We start from the raw sequence: 9,105 nt of genomic DNA on the forward strand, positions 1-9,105 counted from the left end.
GCTACAGGGCGAAGGGGCCTGCTCTGAGCGGATTCTTGAGACCGACTATTCCCCTAGGATCACCTTCAGCTCTGCCCACGAGGAGCAGGGGCCCGAGGTAGCTGGCCTGTTTCCGGGCCAGTCTGGCCTTTTCTTTGACCCAACCCGGATGTGCCCCGGGGCTTGAGGCAGAAAAAAATGCTGGCGTGGCCAGACCAGAAAATGGTCCAATGGCGCCCCCTGCTGTTCACATGCTAGACTCTATGGATTTGCAATGGAAATGCCAATCCGTTGTTTCTCACTTGGAAGAGACCCCCCCCCTCCTTTTCTAAAGCACTATGTTAGTTATCTGTTGCTATGTAACAAATGTGTGGCTTAAAACAATTTATCATCTCCCCCTGTTTTTAGGGGTCAGGAATTTGGTTTGGCTGGGCCGGCTCTAGGTCCCCCACGAGGCTGCCATTAGCCACCGCCCGGTTTGACAGGCGCTGGGAGCTGCACTGTCCCGGTGGTAGACGCTGGTAGGCAAGGGGGCGCTAGCTTTTGGCAGGAGACCTCAGCACCTCTCCGCAGGGGCTATTGTTGCGGACACAGCGACTGACTTCCGCCAGAGCAAATGATTCAAGAGGCTGGAAAGGGAGCTGCAACGGTTTTTCTGACTTGGCCTTGCAAAGCACTCAGTCACTTGCACTGTATTCACGCTAATTCACACGAGCTGTGATCCGTGATTCGGTGTAGGAGGAAACCACACAAGGGCACAGATTCCAGAAGGTGAGGCTCCCTGGGGACCATCTTGGCGGCTGGCCACAGTAAGTACCTACCACGTGCTAGGCAGTATATAAATAATATGTAACAACAGCAACCATAGCATACAGTTGGCAATTATTTCATTCTAAGTACTTTCCCTGAATTAGCTCATTTATCTTCACCACAACCTGGCAAGTCTGGTCCTTCTGTTAACCATTGGAGAGAGGAGGAAATTAGGGCTTGGGGAGGTTAGGTACTGAGGTCACACAGCCAGTAAGTGGTTGATTGAGCATCCGAGACTGTGGTCTGTGTTCAGTATGCTGGAATGCCTCCCTAGGCTTTTAGAGCCAACAACCAGGGAGGTGAGCACAGAGAGCTGAAATAACATGGTCAAGGTTATTCAATCAGCAAATGGCAGAGCCAGGGTTTGAATACAGGCCTGACTCCAGAGTCCATGCTCTGTCCAGCCCGCTGCATTGCTCTGGAATGGGGGAGAGGGACACAGAAAGGAGAGAAACATGAAGAACAGGGTGACGAGCCCATCCAGGCCTCCAGAAAGGATGCTCCCATCTGATCCACTATAGCTCTGTAGACGCTTTTGGACTTGGCAAGCTCTCCCCACTTTCTCCCTGGTCAGGGCAAAATCGGAGTGTGGCAACCCTGGGGCAGGACGGTAACAGGTAGACAAATGGGAGAGATGTGGTTATAGCGTATGAGGGTAGTTGCCGGGGCTAGAAAAAGAGGGGAGAAAAAATAGAGAAGAGGAGAACAAAACCGGGAGATGAAGAAAAAGGGGGAAAAGGCAAAGGCAAACCACGTATGCGGGGTCTGTTGAGTCCTCGTAGGCAGATGCTGGGGACCTTCTCTAGGAATGGCTGGAAGCTCCAGCATGACGAGCTGGGGAAGCAGAAGACCAAGTGCTTGGGGTCCTCGGACTCCAGTTCACCGGCTCCTCCTCATCTCCTTCCCCACCTCCGTCACTAGTTGGAGGAAGGGGGAGTAGAAAACACTCCAGCATGGAGCTGGCCTGAGGAAAATGGGGTGTCAGGTTGAGCAGCCTCGTGGGAGAGCCAGAGATGAAAATGGTTAGAGTACCAGAGAGCTGATTGACAGATCGATTACCTAGAGATAAGACTGGACCGTATCATTGGTGGCTTCACTGTTGTGCTTCCCTCTGTCGTTCCATCCCCAAAACAGATTGTTTAATTGGCAGGTTCGGCTTTGTTAGTGGCTATTGGTCAATTACTGTCCGCTTGCCTTTGTGTTTGAATTTGTCAAGGATGACTTCCACACCAGGACTTGGAGTCAGAACCCACCCGGAGCTGCTGATCATTTGAAGTTTAAAGGTTATGAGACTCGGAGGCAGAGAGTCACAGATGTGAGTCCTAGTTTTAGCAGCAGCTGCAGAGGAGGGATCCAAGCCCCCACCCCAATAGCCTCAAGTCCCCCGTCCCCAAAAGTTCCGCAGCCTCCCACCGGCCAGTCCCTGGCAGGAGGGTAAAGCAGAAAAAGCACTTTTTTCCTGCCTCCAGCCTCTCCCCACTCCAATAAGATCTCGCAGTTGCCAGTTGGTTTTCCAAAAAACAGATTTTTGTTTTTTAAGATTTTATTTATTTGAGAGTGAGAGCACACAAGCAGGGGGAGGGGCAGAGGGAGAAGCAGACTCCCTGCTGAGCGGAGAGCCCCACTGGATCCCAGGACCCTGGGATCATGACCTGAGCCAAAGGCGGATGCTTAACTGACTGAGCCACCCAGGTTCACCCTTCTTACACTCTTTCAATGCTTTTCATCCAATGCTTTTCATTTAAATTCCTGAGGACGGCAAGTTGGGTCTTTTCTTAGTCTGCCTGCTCGTACATTTTTAGCTTGATCTTCCGGCAGGTCCCATGTACTCTGGGCTTTTGTTTACGCTGTTACTTTTTATTAAAAGTTCTTCCAGGGAGCCTGGGTGGCTCAGCAGTTGGACATCTGCCTTCCACTCAGGTCATGATCCCGGGATGCTGGGAGAGGCCTGTGTCAGGCTCTCTGCTCAGCCGGGAGCCTGCCTCTCTCCCTCTCCCTCTGACTGCTGCTCCCCCTGCTTGTGCACTCTGTCAAATCAATTCTGTTTTAAACTTCAACCTGATTATCCAACCATCCAACCATCCTGCACCCTAAAATTCTACTTCAGTGCTTCCCAAGCTTGTCCACACACTGGATCACCTGGGGGTGATTTGAAAAACATCCTGATGCCCCGTGTCCTATCTTCAGAGGCTGTGACTTCATTGATCCGGAGTGTGGCCTGGGCTTGAATTTTTCGAATTTCCCCAGGTGATTGTAATGTGCAGACCAGTTCCAGGACCACTGCCCCACCCTGTACCACGTACTATAATAGGCCTTGAGGACTTAGAGGTAAAAGTTGGTTTAGACTAGATTTTTAGGTAGGAGAAATACATCAATAGATACATAATGACCCAACAACATAGGCGAGTGTTAGGAGCGACGTAGCCTCGGTACTCTCGGGAAGGTATGGGAAGGACATGAAACGCACGCCGGGGAGATTGAGGGATGGGTGGCCGGAGCTGCTGAGTCTTCAAGGACAAGAAGGGGAGTTCCAGCCAAAGAAAGGGGTGGGCACCCTAATCAGAGGGAGGACTGAGCACAGCACAGTGCGCTAGAGAGCGGGTCGCTTTCGGGGGTGGACAAAAACAGTGTGACTGCAGCTTTGGGGTAGTTAGGCTGCACAGGCAGACGGGGCCATGAAGGGAGCAGGGAGTGGAGTCAACAAACATGGGGTCAGGGATGTGACCTGGTCAGACTTAGTGGGCTGTGAATGCCCAGGAGGCAGGGCAGTTGGTGAACTGGGAGGGGAGATGATAGGAACCAGTAGGGAGCCCTTCCCTTCCTCAGAGATGTCTCCCTTACATCTTCTCCACCTGCACGCTGCAGCCCACATCAGACCCCCCCATCTTCGTGACTCTGGCCCACAGCGAGGTGCCTGGCGGAGAATAAACACTCGTGCCTCCCACCACATGGCATGGTAGAAAAAGCACAGACTCCAGAGTCCGACCAACTTGATTCAAGACCCCGTTCCACTCCTTACAAATGGTGGGATATGGAGTATGTCAGCCACGTTCTCCGGTCTTACTTTTCTCCACTATACAATGGAGAAAATGCCAAACTCATAAGGTTATTTTGAGAATTTAGGAAAAAAATGTATGTGGTCCTTAGAGTGTAGTTCCCAGAACAGCAGCTTCGGCATCACCTGGGAATGTTAGAAATGTGGGTTCTCGGGCCTCACACAAGACCTGCCGGCCCAGGAGCTCTGGTGCACAGAGCATCCAGTGTCGAGGCACACCCTCCAGCTGATTCCAATGCACGCTCAAGTTCGAGAAACACTAGTGTATGGAAACTGTTTCTCCCCTGGGCTTGCTTTTCTGGAAGACTACACTACGCCTGAAAAGTAGAAAAACCCACCCTGCCAACCAGCTCTGGCCTCTGTCCCAGACCCTCGTTTTGCAATTCTCCCCAAGTTGGTCATTGCAGATGTGAGGCTCCGGAGGCCAGGGCTTGAAATCAGGATGTCTGCGGGGTGGGAGTGCGGTGGGGGGCATACCAGGTGCACGTGTGCACTCGTGCATGCACAGATTTTTGACCTCTAAGTAAAACTGTGTGACCTTTGACCTCTGCGAATGCATATGTTTCCTTGTCTGTAAATGGGAGCGCTAGAACTTACAGGTTAGTGCTTTGTCTAAGCCCTTTCCACATATGAACTCATTTTATCCTCACAACAGCCCTCCGAAGCTAGGACTATTATCACCACCACTTTAGAGATGAGGGAGTCAAGGTACAGAAAGCCTAAGAAACTTGCCGAAGGGCACCCAGCTGTTAAGTGTTAGAGCCGGGCTTCAGACACAGGCCCTTTGGCTCAGAGTCCATGCTCTTAACCAGTCTCCCTCCCAAGGCTGCTTTGAAAATGTGAGTGTATCCAGCCTTTGGCCTACCCCCCGGGGCTCTCTGTTGTGTTGAAACGCCTCACCCTGAACATAGTTTCTTTGCTACTTATAATGAGAACTCGGCTTAGTCATTTCACCTCTCCCGGCCTTCGGCCTTCGTTTCCAATGTTTAAAATGCGTGGTTGGGCTAGATTAGGGATGTGAGCTGGAGCCCCGAGGCCCCAGAGAATAAGCTGTGTTTGTCTCTTGATCTGACTCACGAGTGACGGTCCTGAAATGGTATGTGCCTGGCTCTCTCCGCTCTCTGCAGCCCCCCACCTTCCGTAGTCTCACACAGGCCCACATGCCTCCCCTTAATGAACCGTCCAGCATCCAAAGGCACTGATGAGATCACTCATCGGAAAATGCCTAAATCTGAGGGCCTGTGAATTTACAACCCCAGCCGCCCCCACCCTGCGTCTCTGCTCCTCCAATTTAAAGAACACTTTACCTGGGATGTTTCTTGTGTGAAGAAGGCCCTGAGCCTTGGCTTACACCTTTATGGACGTCCTCTACTTGGCATGGCTGTCTGGCGTGAGCCGTGTCCTTTCTCATTGCCACGTGCCCTGGAAATGCTGATTTATATTTGCTTCTGGACGAGAGACAGATGAAGCTTGTTTTAGAATGGAAGGTTAATCCAATTTCAGAATCCACTGCCCTTATGGAGATGATTTCTGTTATTTTCATTTAATCTGGAAGGTTCCGTCTGTTCAAACTTAGAAATGAATTGCTGGAAGAATGAACGCACTTCATGAGCTTCTGAGCCTGTGTTGGATACCTTTCATTTCCCACAGCAGGGCTACATTCAGTATTGATGAAGTAGCCTGGAGCATTTTCTCTGGGCTTGGCTTCATCTGGCTGCCGGGAAGTGGGCGCCAGGTGTGGCCGACTATTAGCATATTGTCTTACAGGGAATAGGCGCTCAAACATTGCTGAACGGATACACGAACACGCAGAGCCTTTCTAGCAACTGGAGGCGATGCGAAATAACTCACTGAATCTCACTCAATTTATACGAATGTATTTTATTTTTAGAATACCGTATGGCTTATAAAGAATTTTCACACATATTCTCCATAAATTATTTTCCGTATTTTAAAGTTGAGGAAACAAGGCTTCAGGAGGTTAACTGCAAAGTCACACTGTGGCGTTCAGCTTTCTAGGACTCGGGTTACCATTTTCAAAATAAAAGGTAATATTAAAAAATCGTTGTTGAAAAACTGTTGCTTAAAGCTGGGGCAGCTAAAGCTTTAGACACTAAAACATGGCAGAAAAAAAAATCACTTCTCACAAAAACTGGAAACAATACTATCTTTATAATCTTTGTAGTTTCCAAGTATGTGCTCACATCTAATTTCCTTTGGCCCCCACAATAACTCTCCCCCGTTGGAGTAAAATCCTTTCTCATTGGGGTGAGCCGACTCTAAGAGACTGCCCCAGACGCTCTTTCCAAAACACAGGTCAGACTGACAGTTGAGAACTGAACTTGCATCCTCGTGCCGTCTACTGGTGCTTTTCTGGTAGCATGAATTCCAGCGGATGTTAGATTGAAAAAAAGCATTTTTTCTGCAGCGTAAACTGCAGCAGGGCCACTCAGATGTTTTACTCATTATTCGTCAAGTCCTTGAAAATACTGCCCCCCCTCAATCGTTGGGACTCATTTTCCAAGGAGCCTACCTTAAACCAGGACCTAGGATTTACTCAGGAAAGGGTTTGAAAAGCTTTGGATTGCTTTTGGCACTTTGGCATGTTTTAGAAATGCCTCTGAGCACCTTCCATTTGGCTGGGAATGTGGGGGAAGGGAGATGGCTTAGCTAGGGACAGAACACTCACAGAATCTTCACGTGGTCATAGTAACGCCTGCACTTTGCCCCGCTTTCTGGGAGGGCTACAGGTAGAGTCGGTTAGCTGGGAAGGTAGTGTGGCCAGGTGCTGACAGCTCACTCCATGGGACCTCAACAGTTGGTGGAAGAGAAATTCTGGGAACAGCTAAAGCCAACCCCCTGACCCAGGGGCACACCAGGTGGGGTCTTCCAACTGCACCAGTGCCAGAAAACCTCTGGCCAATCCTCAGGAACATGAATACCTCCTTTTCCAAAGCTGGGCTTTGCTCTGGGTATGTTTTTTTAAATTATTAGATGGAATTGGTTTTTGTACTTTGCTTAAATCCAGGGACAAGAGATGACTTGTTCATCGTTAGGGCAAATCCACAGAGGAGGATTAAAATGAGATGATTTGGTATATAAAAACATTTTTCTCATAACCTTAGGACTCTATAAAAATACGACTAACCCCATTAGAGCGCTAGTGTGAAATAGGCTAAGACAAACACAGGAGAAAGAAAATTAGTTTGAAAAGGAACTAGTCAATACCTGTTAGTGAAAATTCTTACAGGATTCTACTCAAAAGTTACCTCGTCTGGCCTGGGGGGGAAAATGGAAGCTTTTTATTTTTTATTTACCTTATCACTGAGGTTGTATTCACTGAACCTTTTACCTTTGCTTCCTTTTGTTCCATGGAAGGAATAGGAGCTTTGACAATTTTTGAAAGCAAAGTAAAATGTCTATTGCAGCGGATTATGAAAGTTTCCGTATGGCAAAAGGTCAAGATGTTAACATTTGATAAACAGCAGATTTCTAGCCCTAATTTGTTATAAAGGCATATCAAGACAGGAAAGATTTAAAGAACTTTGAAAGCATTCTAGCCATTCACTAGAGTAAAATTAGAGTAAATTGTGAAGGATTGTGAAGATTTACTGGAAAAAAGTGTAGATACATTTACATAATACTTAACAGGTTTTTAGACCATGTATTTCATTATGTTTTAACAAGAATCACTTAAGATAGGATTTTTTATAATTCATACTTGAGAAAACAAAGGTTAAGAGGTTAAGTCACACACTTCCCAAAGTCACATTGTTAGTAAATCACACTCGATATTGAAGACAGGACTTAAGTAATCTTTCTAGAAACTTTTTCCCAGAGACTTTTCCCTCATTTTAAAAAGTACATCTTAGAAAAAAAGTTTATCTGTTGTACTTATTCAGTTTTAAGGATCATTGTTTTTAAGCAGGTGGAAATCATATTAATCTTTTTTTTTCTTGTTCATGCTTCTAAGTCTTTTGGCCTCTTTTTGAGAAATACTGTTTGTACCAGGTGGTAATACACCATAAACCATACATTGCAGTAGCACCCCCCATCCCTTACCCGCAGGGGATACATTCAAGGCCCCAGCTGATGCCTGAAACTGCAGATAGTACTGAGCCCTATGTATACTTTTTCCTATATAAAGTTTAATTTATAAATTAGGCACAGTAAGACATTAAAAATAAAATAGAACAACTGTCAGATACTGTGATGTAAGTTAGGTGAATATGGTTTCTCTCAAAATGTATTATACCGTTCTCACCCTTCCTTCTTGTAATGATGGGAGATGACAGAACGCCAACGTGACAGAGGAAGTGAGGCGGATGACACAGGCATTGCGATGCAGGTCAGGCTACTACTGACCTCTGATAGTGTCAGGAGGATCGTCTGCTTCCTGACCATGGTTGACCGCAGGTAACTGAGCCCTCAGAAAGGGAGACCATGGATAAGGGGAGACTACTGCGGTATGAGTTTGAATGACCCTTTGAATGGTGATGGTCGTGTATTTGCAGATAAAAAGTTATGTTTGCAGTTGGGTAAAAAAATCTGGATTTCTTGGCTCCAGCTCAGAGACCAATCCAGTATTGGGAGAATTCATTGTTTAACAAGCCTCCCAGGTGGTCAGATTACAGATGTTAAAAGCCTAAATACGGAGAGTGTTGGTCCAGGATCACAAAACCCTTAATGGTGCTTTGGAATGTGTATTTTATGCCATAATATGTAAGTTTCAATGTGATAAGTCCCACTATTCTAAAATAAAGAAGCCATACAATTCATCCTCAATTTTAGATGGGTATGCATCTTAATTTTTCCTTAGTTCTGCTTTATTTCGAGAATAATTTTCATATCCACGCAAAGTGCTAGCCTAACAGGAGCTTTTCAGTTTAATCTTGCTCTACTCCCAATTCACACCTTCCTTCCCTAGAAGGTTTTATATGGCTCCTGGTGGGAAGCTGGTGTTAAAAACAGGCATGCAATAGTGGATGTCTATTTAAACTGAGATATTTTTATAACTGGTGTGGAAATGAACCATCATAAACATGTCTCTGAATCTTTTACAATGGGTGGTTTCCAACTGTGGGAAAGCTACCTGTGGACTGATTTCTGCCCGGGGTTGGGGCCACCTCTGTATTGAAGCATCCCATAAGACTTCTATGAATAGATAAATTTAAAAAATAGACATGCTATTTTTCTCCTCCAATCCAAAAGTAGCCACTTACGAGGGTAACTTAAATCTTTACAGTAATTACTAACAAACG

The sequence above is a fragment of the Ursus arctos genome, unplaced genomic scaffold (assembly GCF_023065955.2).
Source record: "Ursus arctos isolate Adak ecotype North America unplaced genomic scaffold, UrsArc2.0 scaffold_8, whole genome shotgun sequence".
Taxonomy (NCBI): domain Eukaryota; kingdom Metazoa; phylum Chordata; class Mammalia; order Carnivora; family Ursidae; genus Ursus; species Ursus arctos.